Genomic DNA, 17,011 nt, shown 5'->3' on the forward strand with positions numbered 1-17,011 from the left:
ATCACCACCACCACAGATGTTACCATGGTAACTACAACCATGGCGCCTCCACCACCACTACCACCACTACCACAGATGTTACCATGGTAACTACAACCATGCCGCCTCCACCACCACTACCACTACTACCACTACTACCACAGATGTTACCATGGTAACTACAACCATGCCGCCTCCACCACCACTACCTCTACTACCACTACTACAACTACCACCACTACCACTACTACCACTACTACTACTTCCACTACAACCAATACCAACACTACTAACACTACCACTACTACCACAGATGTTACCATGGTAACTACAACCATGCCGCCTCCTCCACCACTACCACCACTACCACTACTACCACCACTAGCACAACTACCACCACTACCACCAATACCACTACTACCACAGATGTTACAATGGTAGCTACAACCATGCCGCCTCCACCACCACTACCACTACTACCACTACTACCATTACTACCACAGATGTTACCATGGTACTACAACCATGCCGCCACCGTTACCACTACTACCACCACCATCACTACTACCACAGATGTTACCATGATAACTACAACCATGACACCTCCACCACCACTACCACTACTACCACTACTACCACTACCACAACTACTACCACTATTATCACAGATGTTACCATGGTAACTACAACCATGCCGCCTCCACCACCACTACCACTACTACCACTACTACTACTACTACCACTACAACCACTACCACTACTACTACAACAGATGTTACCATGGTACTACAACCATGCAGCTTCCACCACCTCTACCACTACTACCACTACTATCACTACTACCACTACTACCACTACTACCACTACTACCACTATTGCAACTACTACCACTACTATCACAGATGTTACCATGGTAACTACAACCATGCCGCCTCCACCACCACTACCACTACTACAACTACTAAAACTACTACCACTATTATCACAGATGTTACCATGGCAACTACAACCATGCAGCCTCCACCACCACTACCACTACTACAACTACTAAAACTACTACCACTATTATCACAGATGTTACCATGGTAACTACAACCATGCCGCCTCCACCACCACTAGCACCACTACCACTACTACAACTACTACCGCTATTATCACAGATGTTGCCATGGTAACTACAACCATGCCGCCTCCACCACCACTAGCACTACTACAACTACTACCACTATTATCACAGATGTTACCATGGTAACTACAACCATGCCGCCTCCACCACCACTACCACTACTACCACTACTACTACTACTACCACTACAACCACTACCACTACTACTACAACAGATGTTACCATGGTACTACAACCATGCAGCTTCCACCACCTCTACCACTACTACCACTACTATCACTACTACCACTACTACCACTACTACCACTACTACCACTATTGCAACTACTACCACTACTATCACAGATGTTACCATGGTAACTACAACCATGCCGCCTCCACCACCACTACCACTACTACAACTACTAAAACTACTACCACTATTATCACAGATGTTACCATGGTAACTACAACCATGCCGCCTCCACCACCACTACCACTACTACCAATACTACTACTACTACCACTACAACCACTACCACTACTACCAATACTACCACTACTACCACTACAACCACTACCACCACTACCACTACTACCACTACTATCACTACTACCACTACTACCACTACTACCACTACTACCACTATTGCAACTACTACCACTACTATCACAGATGTTACCATGGTAACTACAACCATGCCGCCTCCACCACCACTAGCACTACTACCACTACTACAACTACTACCACTATTATCCCAGATGTTACCATTGTAACTACAACCATGCCGCCTCCACCACCACTACCACTACTACCACTACTACAACTACTTAAACTACTACCACTATTATCACAGATGTTACCATGGTAACTACAACCATGCAGCCTCCACCACCAGTAGCACCACTACCACTACTACAACTATTACCACTATTATCACAGATGTTACCATGGTAACTACAACCATGCCGCCTCCACCACCACTAGCACCACTACCACTACTACAACTACTACCACTATTATCACAGATGTTACCATGGTAACTACAACCATGCCGCCTCCACCACCACTAGCACCACTACCACTACTACAACTACTACCGCTATTATCACAGATGTTGCCATGGTAACTACAACCATGCCGCCTCCACCACCACTAGCACTACTACAACTACTACCACTATTATCACAGATGTTAACATGGTAACTACAACCATGCCGCCTCCACCACCACTAGCACCACTACCACTACTACAACTACTACCGCTATTATCACAGATGTTACCATGGTAACTACAACCATGCCGCCTCCACCACCACTAGCACCACTACTACAACTACTACCACTATTATCACAGATGTTACCATGGTAACTACAACCATGCCGCCTCCACCACCACTAGCACCACTACCACTACTACAACTACTACCACTATTATCACAGATGTTACCATGGTAACTACAACCATGCCGCCTCCACCACCACTACCATTACCACCACTACCACTATTACCACTACTACTACCACCACCACCATGTCCTTGGCTGCCTACTCATTTACCTGCCCTTTCTCTCCTCCTTCCTTCTGTCCCTCTCTCCCTCCCTCCCTCCCTCTCTCCCTCATACTCCCAGTAATGCCTTCGCCAATAACTGCTGGTAGTGTTCCACCCACACATTTTATTCCATTAATGAAGACAGTCTTTACTGACTGTCACAAACAATGAGATCAGGGGGTCAGTCCCCCAGTCACTGAGTCATCTCTCTTTGTCAGTGTTGTAGTGGTAGTTGTTGTAGTAGTAGTAGTTGTAGTGGTAATTGTAGTTGTTGTTGTAGCAGTAGTTGTTGTAGTAGTAGTTGCTTGCTTGCTTGTTGCAGTGCATTGCTGCTGTGTAGTAGCAGCTGCTTGCTTGCTTGTAGAGCAGTGCTGCTAGTAGTAGCTGCTTGTTGTTGCTTGCTGCAGCAGTAGCGTTGCTGCTGTAGTAGCAGTTGTTGCTGCTGTTAAGCAGCAGTGCGTAGAGTTGCTGTGCTGCAGCAGCTGCAGAGTGCTGTTGCAGCAGCAGCTTGCTGCAGCAGTAGCTGCTGCTTGCTGCTGCAGCAGCAGTTGCATTGCTGCTGCAGTAGCAGCTGCTGCAGCAGCAGCTGATTGCTTGCTTGCAGCAGCAGCTTGTTAGTTGCTGTAGCAGCAGCATGCTGCTGCTTGCAGTAGCAGCTTGCTGCAGCAGCAGCTGCTTGCTGCTTGCTGCAGCAGCAGTGCTGCTAGCTGCTTGCAGCAGCAGCTGCTGCAGCAGCAGCTGTTATTGTGCAGCAGCTAGCTTGCCATTGCTGTTGCGCAGCAGCTGTTGCTGCTGCTGCAGCAGCTAGCTAGCGTTGCTGTTGCGCAGCAGTTGCTGCTGAGCAGCTGCAGCTGTTGCATGCTGTTGCAGCAGCAGTTGCTGCTGCTGCAACAGCAGCTGCTGCTGCTGTTGCAGCTAGCAGCAGCTGCTGCTGCTAGCAGCAGCTGCTGCAGCAGCAGCTGTAGCTGCTGCTGCAGCAGCTGCTGCAGCAGCAGCTGCAGCTCCGCTGCAGCAGCAGCGTGCTGCTTGCAGCAGGCTGGCAGTAGCGCTGCTTGCTGCAGCAGGCTGCAGCAGCTGCTGTCAGCTAGCAGCTTGCTGCAGCAGCAGCCGTTGCAGTAGCAGCTGCTGCAGTAGCAGCTGCTGCTGCAGCAGCAGCTAGCTGTGCAGTAGCTAGTTGCTTGTAGCAGCAGCTGCTGCATCAGGAGCTGCTGTAGCAGCAGCTGCTGCATCAGGAGCTGCTGTAGCAGCAGCTGCTGCATCAGGAGCTGCTGTAGCAGCAGCTGCTGCATCAGGAGCTGCTGTAGCAGCTGCTGCATCAGGAGCTGCTGTAGCAGCTGCTGCATCAGGAGCTGTACTTGCTGCAGCAGTAGCTTGTTGTTGCTGTAGCAGCTATTGCTGCTGCAGCAGGTTTTGCTGTGCAGCAGTAGCTGCTTGCTGTTGCAGCAGCAGCTGCTGTTGCAGCAGCTAGCTGCTGTAGTAGCAGCTTGCTTGCTTGCTGTTGCAGCAGCAGTTGCTGCAGCAGTAGCTGTTCTTGCAGCAGCAGCTGCTTGCAGCAGTAGCTGCTGCTGTGCAGCAGCAGCTGCTGTAGCAGGCTGCTGCAGCAGCTAGCTGCTGTTGCAGTGCTGCAGCAGCAGCTGCTGCAGCAGCTAGCTGCATTGCAGTTGCAGCAGTAGCTGCTTGCTGCTGCTTGCAGCAGCTGCATGCAGTAGCAGCTGCTGCTGCAGCAGCAGCTGCTATTGCTGTGCAAGCAGCAGTGCTGCTGTGCAGCAGCAGCTGCTACAGCAGCTCTTGCTGCTGCTGCAGCAGCAGCTGCTGCAGCGCAGCAGCTGCTGCATTGCTGCCTTGCAGTAGCAGCTGCTTGCAGCAGCAGCAGCTGCTGCGCTGCGTAGTGGGCAGCAGCTGTTGCTGTGCAGCAGTTGCTGCGTAGCAGGCTCAGCAGCTAGCTGCTGTGCTGCTGCAGCAGCAGTGCTGCTGCAGTAGCAGCTGACTGTGCAGCTGCAGCAGCAGCTTGCTGCAGCAGCTACATTGCTGCTGCAGCAGCAGCTGCTGCTTGCTGCAGCAGCAGCTGCATTGCTGCTGCAGTAGCTGCTCAGCAGCTGCTGTTGCTGCAGCAGCAGCTGCTGCTGAGTAGCAAGCAGCGCGTTGCTGCAGCAGTGCTTGTGCTGCAGCAGCTGTTGCAGCAGCAGCTGCTGCTGCAGCAGCAGCTTGCTTGCAGTAGCAGCTAGCTGTTGCAGCAGCAGTGCAGCTTGTTGCAGTGCAGTAGCTTGTTGTGCTGTAGCAGTAGCGTTGCTTGCAGCAGCAGCTTGTATAGCTGTTGTCAGTGCAGCTGCTTGCAGCAGTAGTTGTTGTGCAGCTGTTGCTTGCTGTGCAGCAGTGTGAGTGTAGCTGTTGCTTGTGCTAGCAGCTTGCTGCAGCTGCTGTTGCAGTAGCATTGCTGCAGCAGCAGCCGTGCTGTTCTTGCAGCAGTGCTGCTTGCTGCTGCAGCAGCAGCTTGCTTGCAGCAGCAGCTGCATGCTGCTTGCAGTAGCATTGCTGCTGCAGCAGCAGCCGGCTTGCTGCTGCAGCAGCAGTATTGCTGCGTAGCAGCTGCTGGCTGCTTGCTGCAGCAGCAGTTGCTGCAGCAGCGTTGCTGTTAGCAGTAGCTTGCTGCTTGCTGCAGCAGCGTGCAGCAGCAGCTTGCTGCAGTAGCAGCTGTTCTTGCAGCAGCAGCCTTGCTTGCAGCAGCAGCTTGCTGCTGCTGCGCGCAGGCCGTGCTGCAGCAGCAGCTGCTGCAGCGAGCAGTGCTAGCTGCAGCAGCAGCTGCTGCTGCAGCAGTGCTGCAGCAGCGTGCAGCGAGCAGCTGCTGCAGCAGCAGCTTGCTGCCGCAGCAGCAGCAGCTGTGTAGCAGCTGCTGCTGCGTAGCAGCTTGCTGCAGTAGCAGCTAGCTGCTGGCAGCAGCAGTTGCTGCTGTGCAGTAGCTGCTGCTGCAGCAGCAGCGTGCTGCAGCAGCAGTGCTGTGGCAGTAGCAGCTGCTGCGGCAGTAGTAGCTGTTGTTGCAGTAGCAGCAGCTGTGCAGTAGTGCTGTTGCAGCAGCAGTTGTTGTGGCAGGCATGTTGCTGTGGTAGCAGCTGTTGCTGTAGCAGCAGTTGCTGTTGCTTGTGCAGCAGTAGCTTGCTGTGGTAGTAGTAATGCTGTTGGCAGTAGTGCTGTTGCAGTAGTCAGCGTTGCAGCAGTAACAGCTGCAGCAGCAGCAGTATCAGTCGTAGCAGCAGCAGCAGCAGCAGCAGCAGCAGCAGCAGTAGTAGTAGTAGTAGTAGCAGAGAGCAGCTCAGAGGTAGTCTACACAGTATTAGAGTGAAGAACACAGGCGAGGCCCAAGAGCTAGAGAGCTGGCCTCATAAATGAGGCAAGAGTGCACCTGCCTCTGGCCTAAATATCATGAACGAACTCTGGCCACAAATATAATATGTACTCATAGCTGAGGAAAGTAGCCAGGGGCAAGAGTACTTAGTCTTACCTTAGTACTCACCTAGTTGTACTATCCTCTAGTTAAGATTCTTCTTACGTTCTTATGTTAGCTAGAGTACAACCTAGTGAGACTGCACCTTGCCCCCTGGTTACCTCCTCAGCATGAGTACATTATATGAGAGTTCGTTTATGATATTTGTAGGCCAGAGGCAGGTGCACTCTGCCCCTTCTGAAGCCTGGGACAGGTGTACTTCTTGCCTCCTTCCATGAAGCCTGGGACAGGTGCACTTTGCCTCCCTTCATGAAGCCCGGGACAGGTGTACCTCTCCAACATGAAGCCGGTGGGACAGGTGCACTTGCCTCCTTCATGAAGCCTGGGACAGGTGCACTTTGCCCTTCCATGAAGCCTTGGGACAGGTCACTCTTGCCTCCCTTCATGAAGCCTGGGACAGGTAGCACTCTTTGCCCTGTTCATGAGCCCTGGGACAGGTGCACCTGCTTCCTTCCTATGAAGCATGGACAGGTGGCACTCTGCCTCGGTCATGAAGCCTGGGACAGGTGCACTCTTGCCTCCTTCATGAAGCCTGGGACAGGTGCACTCTTGCCTCGTTCATGAAGCCTGGGACAGGTGCACTCTTGCCTCCTTCATGAAGCATGGGACAGGTGCACTCTTGCCTCCTTCATGAAGCCTGGGACAGGTGCACTCTTGCCTCGTTTATGAGGCCAGGGACAGGTGCACTCTTGCCTCGTTCATGAAGCCTGGGACAGGTGCACTCTTGCCTCGTTTATGAGGCCAGGGACAGGTGCACTCTTGCCTCCTTCATGAAGCCTGGGACAGGTGCACTCTTGCCTCCTTCATGAAGCCTGGGACAGGTGCACTCTTGCCTCCTTCATGAAGCCTGGGACAGGTGCACTCTTGCCTCCTTCATGAAGCCTGGGACAGGTGCACTCTTGCCTCGTTTATGAGGCCAGGGACAGGTGCACTCTTGCCTCCTTCATGAAGCCAGGGACAGGTGCACTCTTGCCTCGTTCATGAAGCCTGGGACAGGTGCACTCTTGCCTCGTTTATGAGGCCAGGGACAGGTGCACTCTTGCCTCATTTATGAGGCCAGGGACAGGTGCACTCTTGCCTCGTTCATGAAGCCTGGGACAGGTGCACTCTTGCCTCCTTCATGAAGCCTGGGACAGGTGCACTAAGCCCATTCTTGGACCAAATACTTACTACCTAGGCAGAGATGGGTATGAGGTACACAGTAAACTAGCCACTACCATCCACAGGATGGATATGAGGTACACAGTAAACTAGCCACTACCATCCACAGGATGGATATGAGGTACACAGTAAACTAGCCACTACCATCCACAGGATGGATATGAGGTACACAGTAAACTAGCCACTACCATCCACAGGATGGATATGAGGTACACAGTAAACTAGCCACTACCATCCACAGGATGGATATGAGGTACACAGTAAACTAGCCACTACCATCCACAGGATGGATATGAGGTACACAGTAAACTAGCCACTACCATCCACAGGATGGATATGAGGTACACAGTAAACTAGCCACTACCATCCACAGGATGGATATGAGGTACACAGTAAACTAGCCACTACCATCCACAGGATGGATATGAGGTACACAGTAAACTAGCCACTACCATCCACAGGATGGATATGAGGTACACAGTAAACTAGCCACTACCATCCACAGGATGGATATGAGGTACACAGTAAACTAGCCACTACCATCCACAGGATGGATATGAGGTACACAGTAAACTAGCCACTACCATCCACAGGATGGATATGAGGTACACAGTAAACTAGCCACTACCATCCACAGGATGGATATGAGGTACACAGTAAACTAGCCACTACCATCCACAGGATGGATATGAGGTACACAGTAAACTAGCCACTACCATCCACAGGATGGATATGAGGTACACAGTAAACTAGCCACTACCATCCACAGGATGGATATGAGGTACACAGTAAACTAGCCACTACCATCCACAGGATGGGTATGAGGTACACAGTAAACTAGCCACTACCATCCACAGGATGGGTATGAGGTACACAGTAAACTAGCCACTACCATCCACAGGATGGGTATGAGGTACACAGTAAACTAGCCACTACCATCCACAGGATGGATATGAGGTACACAGTAAAGAACGCACTTAGGCTGCAAAATCTAAATGTAATCTCGCCCTGTGCCAGTGTCAATTATAAACAAACCGTCTTTGGCAAGAAGATAAAGGCGGGACTGTAATACTGACCACCAAACTGCCTTAAACTGATTAATATTTTTGCTGAGAGAGAGAGAGAGAGAGAGAGAGAGAGAGAGAGAGAGAGAGAGAGAGAGAGAGAGAGAGAGAGAGAGAGAGAGAGAGAGAGAGAGAGAGAGAGAGAGAGAGAGAGAGAGAGAGAGAGAGAGAGAGAGAGAGAGAGAGAGAGAGAGAGAGAGAGAGAGAGAGAGAGAGAGAGAGAGAGACGAGAGAGAGAGAGAGAGAGAGAGAGAGAGAGAGAGAGAGAGAGAGAGAGAGAGAGAGAGAGAGAGAGAGAGTGAATTATTAACAAACATATTTTCTCTCTGATTCACATTCTTAAAATACTGAAGATTCCAATTTTCTCTCTGATTTTTATCTCTCAAATTATGAGGGGAGAGACTGGTATTTCCTGCCCGCTGAGGCTGCCCCTGAGGTCGTCAGGGGACACGGGGAGAGGGGAGAGAGGGGAGGGGGAATACTAAGGGAGGGGCAGGAGATGTTAAAGGGGAAGAGGAGGAGGAGAGAGAGAGGGAGGTATTGAGGTAGTGGTGGTGGGACATGGGTTTGGGAGAGGTGATGGTAGGGGAGAGACAGAGAGAGGAAGAGGACATTAGAGAGGGAGACAAGAGAGAAGGAGTGGTAAAAAGGAAGATTAAAGAATGGATGTGGAAGGTGGAATGGATAAATGAGAAACAGCAGAGGCGCAGATAAACAAAGTAAATAAACAAGTAACTGATGTTCAGAGTTCAGGACCACACCAGTGACCTGTAACCCAGTGCCGGACCACACCAGTGACCTGTAACCCAGTGCTGGACCACACCAGTGACCTGTAACCCAGTGCTGGACCACACCAGTGACCTGTAACCCAGTGCTAGACCACACCAGTGACCTGTAACCCAGTGCTGGACCACACCAGTGACCTGTAACCCAGTGCTGGACCACACCAGTGACCTGTAACACAGTGCTGGACCACACCAGTGACCTGTAACCCAGTGCTGGACCACAACAGTTACCTGTAACCCAGTGCTGGACCACACCAGTGACCTGTAACCCAGTGCTGGACCACACCAGTGACCTGTAACCCAGTGCTGGACCACACCAGTGACCTGTAACCCAGTGCTGGACCACACCAGTGACCTGTAACCCAGTGCTGGACCACAACAGTTACCTGTAACCCAGTGCTGGACCACACCAGTGACCTGTAACCCAGTGCTGGACCACAACAGTTACCTGTAACCCAGTGCTGGACCACACCAGTGACCTGTAACCCAGTGCTGGACCACACCAGTGACCTGTAACCCAGTGCTGGACCACACCAGTGACCTGTAACCCAGTGCTGGACCACACCAGTGACCTGTAACCCAGTGCTGGACCACACCAGTGACCTGTAACCCAGTGCTGGACCACACCAGTGACCTGTAACCCAGTGCTGGACCACACCAGTGACCTGTAACCCAGAGCTGGACCACACCAGTGACCTGTAACCCAGTGCTGGACCACACCAGTGACCTGTAACCCAGTGCTGGACCACACCAGTGACCTGTAACCCAGTGCTGGACCACACCAGTGACCTGTAACCCAGTGCTGGACCACAACAGTTACCTGTAACCCAGTGCTGGACAACACCAGTGACCTGTAACCCAGTGCTGGACCACACCAGTGACCTGTAACCCAGTGCTGGACCACACCAGTGACCTGTAACCCAGTGCTGGACCACACCAGTGACCTGTAACCCAGTGCTGGACCACACCAGTGACCTGTAACCCAGTGCTGGACCACACCAGTGACCTGTAACCCAGTGCTGGACCACACCAGTGACCTGTAACCCAGTGCTGGACCACACCAGTGACCTGTAACCCAGTGCTGGACCACACCAGTGACCTGTAACCCAGTGCTGAACCACACCAGTGACCTGTAACCCAGTGCTGGACCACACCAGTGACCTGTAACCCAGTGCTGGACCACACCAGTGACCTGTAACCCAGTGCTGGACCACACCAGTGACCTGTAACCCAGTGCTGGACCACACCAGTGACCTGTAACCCAGTGCTGGACCACACCAGTGACCTGTAAGCCGGTGCTGGACCACACCAGTGACCTGTAACCCAGTGCTGGACCACACCAGTGACCTGTAACCCAGTGCTGGACCACATCAGTTACCTGTAACCCAGTGCTTGACCACACCAGTGACCTGTAACCCAGTGCTGGACCACACCAGTGACCTGTAACCCAGTGCTGAACCACACCAGTGACCTGTAACCCAGTGCTGGACCACACCAATGACCTGTAACCCAGTGCTGGACCACACCAGTGACCTGAAACCCAGTGCTGGACCACACCAGTGACCTGTAACCCAGTGCTGGACCACACCAGTGACCTGTAACCCAGTGCTTGACCACACCAATGACCTGTAACCCAGTGCTGGCCCACACCAGTGACCTGAAACCCAGTGCTGGACCACACCAGTGACCTGTAACCCAGTGTGGACCACACCAGTGACCTGTAACCCAGTGCTGGACCACACCAATGACCTGTAACCCAGTGCTAGACCACACCAGTGACCTGTAACCCAGTGCTGGACCACACCAGTGACCTGTAACCCAGTGCTGGACCACACCAGTGACCTGTAACCCAGTGCTGGACCACACCAGTGACCTGCAACCCAGTGCTGGACCACACCAGTGACCTGTAACCCAGTGCTGGACCACACAAGTGACCTGTAAGCCGGTGCTGGACCACACCAGTGACCTGTAACCCAGTGCTGGACCACACCAGTGACCTGTAACCCAGTGCTGGACCACACCAGTGACCTGTAACCCAGTGCTGGACCACAACAGTTACCTGTAACCCAGTGCTGGACAACACCAGTGACCTGTAACCCAGTGCTGGACCACACCAGTGACCTGTAACCCAGTGCTGGACCACAACAGTGACCTGTAACCCAGTGCTGGACCACACAAGTGACCTGTAACCCAGTGCTGGACCACACCAGTGACCTGTAAGCCGGTGCTGGACCACACCAGTGACCTGTAACCCAGTGCTGGACCACACCAGTGACCTGTAACCCAGTGCTGGACTACACCAGTTACCTGTAACCCAGTGCTGGACCACACCAGTGACCTGTAACCCAGTGCTGAACCACACCAATGACCTGTAACCCAGTGCTGGACCACACCAGTGACCTGTAACCCAGTGCTGGACCACACCAATGACCTGTAACCCAGTGCTGAACCACACCAGTGACCTGAAACCCAGTGCTGGACCACACCAGTGACCTGTAACCCAGTGCTGAACCACACCAGTGACCTGTAACCCAGTGCTGGACCACCAGTTACCACCCAGTGACCTGTAACCCAGTGCTGGACCACACCAGTGTGACCCAGTGTAACCCAAGACCTGTAACCCTGCTGACCACACCAGTGACCTGAAACCCTGCTAACCCAGTGCTGGACCACACCAGTGACCTGTAAGTGCTGGACCACACCAGTGTAACCCAGTGCTAGACCACACCAGTGACCTGTAACCCAGTGCTGGACCACACCAGTAACCTGTAACCCAGTGCTGGACCACACCAGTGACCTGTAACCCAGTGCTGGACCACACCAGTGACCTGTAACCCAGTGCTGGACCACACAAGTGACCTGTAAGCCGGTGCTGGACCACACCAGTGACCTGTAACCCAGTGCTGGACCACACCAGTGACCTGTAACCCAGTGCTGGACCACACCAGTGACCTGTAACCCAGTGCTGGACCACACCAGTGACCTGTAACCCAGTGCTGGACCACACCAGTGACCTGTAACCCAGTGCTGGACCTCACCAGTGACCTGTAACCCAGTGCTGGACCACACCAGTGACCTGTAACCCAGTGCTGGACCACACCAATGACCTGTAACCCAGTGCTGGACCACACCAATGACCTGTAACCCAGTGCTGGACCACACCAGTGACCTGTAACACAGTGCTGGACCACACCAGTGACCTGTAACCCAGTGTGGACCACACCAGTGACCTGTAACCCAGTGCTGGACCACACCAGTGACCTGTAACCCAGTGCTGGACCACACCAGTAACCTGTAACCCAGTGCTGGACCACACCAGTGACCTGTAACTCAGTGCTGGACCACACCAGTGACCTGTAACCAGTGTGGACCACACCAGTGACCTGTAACTCAGTGCTGGACCACACCAGTGACCTGTAACTCAGTGCTGGACCACACCAGTGACCTGTAACTCAGTGCTGGATCATACCACTGACCTGTAACTCAGTGCTGGACCACACCAGTGACCTGTAACCCAGTGCTGGAGTACGCCAGTGATCTATAACCCAGTGTGGACTACACCAGTGACCTGTAACCCAGTGTAGACCACACCAGTGACCTGTAACTCAGTGTGGACTACACCAGTGACCTGTAACCCAGTGTAGACTACACCAGTGACCTGTAACTCAGTGCTGGACCACACCAGTGACCTGTAACCCAGTGCTGGAGTACGCCAGTGATCTATAACCCAGTGTGGACTACACCAGTGACCTGTAACCCAGTGTAGACCACACCAGTGACCTGTAACTCAGTGTGGACTACACCAGTGACCTGTAACCCAGTGTAGACTACACCAGTGACCTGTAACTCAGTGCTGGACCACACCAGTGACCTGTAACCCAGTGTGGACCACACCAGTGACCTGTAACCCAGTGTGGACCACACCAGTGACCTGTAACTCAGTGCTGGGCCACACCAGTGACCTGTAACTCAGTGCTGGACCACACCAGTGACCTGTAACTCAGTGCTGGATCATACCACTGACCTGTAACTCAGTGCTGGACCACACCAGTGACCTGTAACCCAGTGCTGGAGTACGCCAGTGATCTATAACCCAGTGTGGACTACACCAGTGACCTGTAACCCAGTGTAGACCACACCAGTGACCTGTAACTCAGTGTGGACTACACCAGTGACCTGTAACCCAGTGTAGACTACACCAGTGACCTGTAACTCAGTGTGGACCACACCAATGACCTGTAACCCAGTGCTGGATCACACCAGTGATCTATAACCAAGTGTGGATCACACCAGTGACCTTGAACTGGTCTGTGAGGTTCTGAACCTTGAACTGGTCTGTGAGGTTCTGAACCTTGAACTATTCTGTGACGATCTGAACCTTGAACTGGTCTGTGAGGTTCTGAACCTTGAACTGGTCTGTGAGGTTCTGAACCTTGAACTAGTCTGTGAGGTTCTGAACCTTGAACTAGTCTGTGAGGTTCTGAACCTTGAACTGGTCTGTGAGGTTCTGAACCTTGAACTATTCTGTGACGTTCTGAACCTTGAACTGGTCTGTGAGGTTCTGAACCTTGAACTGGTCTGTGAGGTTCTGAACCTTGAACTAGTCTGTGAGGTTCTGAGCCTTGAACTGGTCTGTGAGGTTCTGAACCTTGAACTGGTCTGTGAGGTTCTGAACCTTGAACTAGTCTGTGAGGTTCTGAACCTTGAACTGGTCTTTGGAAGATGAACAAAGAACTTTCTTTAAGGACCTGAATGTGACCTAAGTTCACACACACACACAAGAGTATAAATGCCAACCAGCACGGATTCATGGAAGGCAAATCCTGTGTCACAAACCTTCTGGAGTTTTATGATAAAATAACAGAAGTAAGACACGAGAGAGAGGGGTGGGTTGATTGCATCTTCTTGGACTGCAAGAAGGCCTTTGACACAGTTCCTCACAAGAGATTAGTGCAGAAGCTAGAGCATCAGGCGCATATAACAGGAAGGGCACTGCAATGGATCAGAGAATACCTGACAGGGAGGCAACAAAGAGTCATGGTACGTAATGATGTATCACAGTGGGCACCTGTGACGAGCGGGGTCCCACAGGGGTCGGTCCTAGGACCAGTGCTATTTTTGGTATATGTGAACGACATGATGGAAGGGTTAGACTCAGAAGTGTCCCTGTTTGCAGATGATGTGAAGTTAATGAGGGGAATTAAATCTGATGAGGACCAGGCAGGACTTCAAAGAGACCTGGACAGACTGGACACCTGGTCCAGCAAATGGCTTCTCGAATTTAATCCTGCCAAATGCAAAGTCATGAAGATAGGGGAAGGGCACAGAAGACCACACACAGAGTATAGGCTAGGTGGCCAAAGACTGCAAACCTCACTCAAGGAGAAAGATCTTGGGGTGAGTATAACACCGAGCATGTCTCAGGAAGCACAAATCAATCAGATAACTGCTGCAGCGTATGGGCGCCTGGCAAACCTGAGAACAGCATTCCGATACCTTAGTAAGGAATCGTTCAAGACACTGTACACCGTGTATGTCAGGCCCATACTGGAGTATGCAGCACCTGTTTGGAACCCGCACTTGATAAAGCACGTCAAGAAACTAGAGAAAGTACAAAGGTTTGCGACAAGGTTAGTTCCAGAGCTAAGGGGAATGTCCTATGAAGAAAGATTAAGGGAAATCGGCCTGACGACACTGGAGGACAGGAGGGTCAGGGGAGACATGATAACGACATATAAAATTCTGCGTGGAATAGACAAGGTGGACAAAGCCAGGATGTTCCAGGGAGATGGGACACAGAAACGCAAGAGGCCACACTTGGAAGTTGAAGACACAAATGAGTCAGAGAGATATTAGGAAGTATTTCTTCAGTCATAGAGTTGTAAGGACCCATCCAGTCAGCAGAGAATAGCCTAGAAAATGACGTAGCTTTTATGGAGGCAGGAACATACATACACAGTTTTAAGATGAGGTTTGATAAAGCTCATGGAGCAAATGAGCTGATGTAGGTAACAGAGTCAATAAAGAGGGCCCAGTAGCAACCGGTGAAGAGGCGGGGCCAGGAGCTAAGACTCGACCCCTGCAACCACAAATAGGTGAGTACAAATAGGTGAGTACAAATAGGTGAGTACACATACACACACACATACACACACACACACACACACACACACACACACACACACACACACACACACACACACACACACACACACACACACACACACACACACACAAACACACACACGAGGTGTCAGAGTGGGCACCTGTGACCAGCGGGGTCCCACAGGGGTCAGTCCTAGGACCAGTGCTGTTTCTGGTATTTGTGAACGACATGACGGAAGGAATAGACTCTGAGGTGTCCCTGTTTGCAGATGACGTGAAGTTGATGAGAAGAATTCACTCGATCGAAGTCCAGCCAGAACTACAAAGGGATCTGGACAGGCTGCAGACCTGGTCCAGCAATTGGCTCCTGGAGTTCAATCCCACCAAGTGCAAAGTCATGAAGATTGGGGAAGGGCAAAGAAGACCGCAGACGGAGTACAGTCTAGGTGGCCAGAGACTACAAACCTCACTCAAGGAAAAAGATCTTGGGGTGAGTATAACACCAGGCACATCTCCTGAAGCGCACATCAATCAAATAACTGCTGCAGCATATGGGCGCCTAGCAAAGCTCAGAACAGCATTCCGACATCTTAATAAGGAATCGTTCAGGACCCTGTACACCGTGTACGTTAGGCCCATATTGGAGTATGCGGCACCAGTTTGGAACCCACACCTAGCCAAGCACGTAAAGAAACTAGAGAAAGTGCAAAGGTTTATAACAAGACTAGTCCCAGAGCTAAGAGGTATGTCCTACGAGGAGAGGTTAAGGGAAATCAACCTGACGACACTGGAGGACAGGAGAGATAGGGATGACATGATAACGACATACAAAATACTGAGAGGAATTGACGAGGTGGACAAAGACAGGATGTTCCAGAGATTGGACACAGTAACAAGGGGACACAGTTGGAAGTTGAAAACACAGATGAATCACAGGGATGTTAGGAAGCATTTCTTCAGCCACAGAGTAGTCAGTAAGTGGAATAGTTTGGGAAGCGATGTAGTGGAGGCAGGATCCATACATAGCTTTAAGCAGAGGTATGATAAAGCTCACGGCTCAGGGAGAGTGACCTAGTAGCGATCAGTGAAGAGGCGGGGCCAGGAGCTCGGACTCGACCCCCGCAACCTCAACTAGGTGAGTACAACTAGGTGAGTACACACACACACACACACACACACACACACACACACACACACACACACACACACACACACAATCTCTTAATACACTAGGTAAAATCCCGTCCTGTCCAATATGAGAGAAGGAGAGTGTCCGGGTTCAAGAGCTTCAGTCTACCTGACCAGACAGCTAAACTTATTTTAATTAATATCAAGATTAAAATGCAATACTTTGGAGCTTCTTGCGTGATTGCTTCCTTGATGAATACTGCAAGAGGTTGTTTAGCTGCCAGTGCCACACTGACTCAATGTGGCACTCACAACTCTGAGTGCTGATGAATTAATTAAGTCATTCTAGTACCAGCTTCACCTATATGGCACCTATAGTGTCTCACACACCTGGATGGCACTTCTGGAGTCGCCTACACCTGGATGGCACTTCTGGAGTCGCCTACACCTGGATGGCACTTCTGGAGTCGCCTACACCTGGATGGCACTTCTGGAGTCGCCTACACCTGGATGGCACTTCTGGAGTCGCCTACACCTGGATGGCACTTCTGGAGTCGCCTACACCTGGATGGCACTTCTGGAGTCGCCTACACCTGGATGGCACTTCTGGAGTCGCCTACACCTGGATGGCA

At 51.7% G+C, this 17,011-nt stretch overlaps 1 protein-coding gene across 1 annotated transcript in view; it reads left to right on the plus strand.

Moving 5' to 3' along the window:
• The window catches only part of LOC128693622 (serine-rich adhesin for platelets-like), a 59,322-nt gene that overhangs the window by 28,354 nt on the left and 13,957 nt on the right, over positions 1 to 17,011 (plus strand). The window lies entirely within an intron of this gene.

Source organism: Cherax quadricarinatus, chromosome 34 (genome assembly GCF_038502225.1).
Source record: "Cherax quadricarinatus isolate ZL_2023a chromosome 34, ASM3850222v1, whole genome shotgun sequence".
Classification (NCBI taxonomy): Eukaryota; Metazoa; Arthropoda; class Malacostraca; order Decapoda; family Parastacidae; genus Cherax; species Cherax quadricarinatus.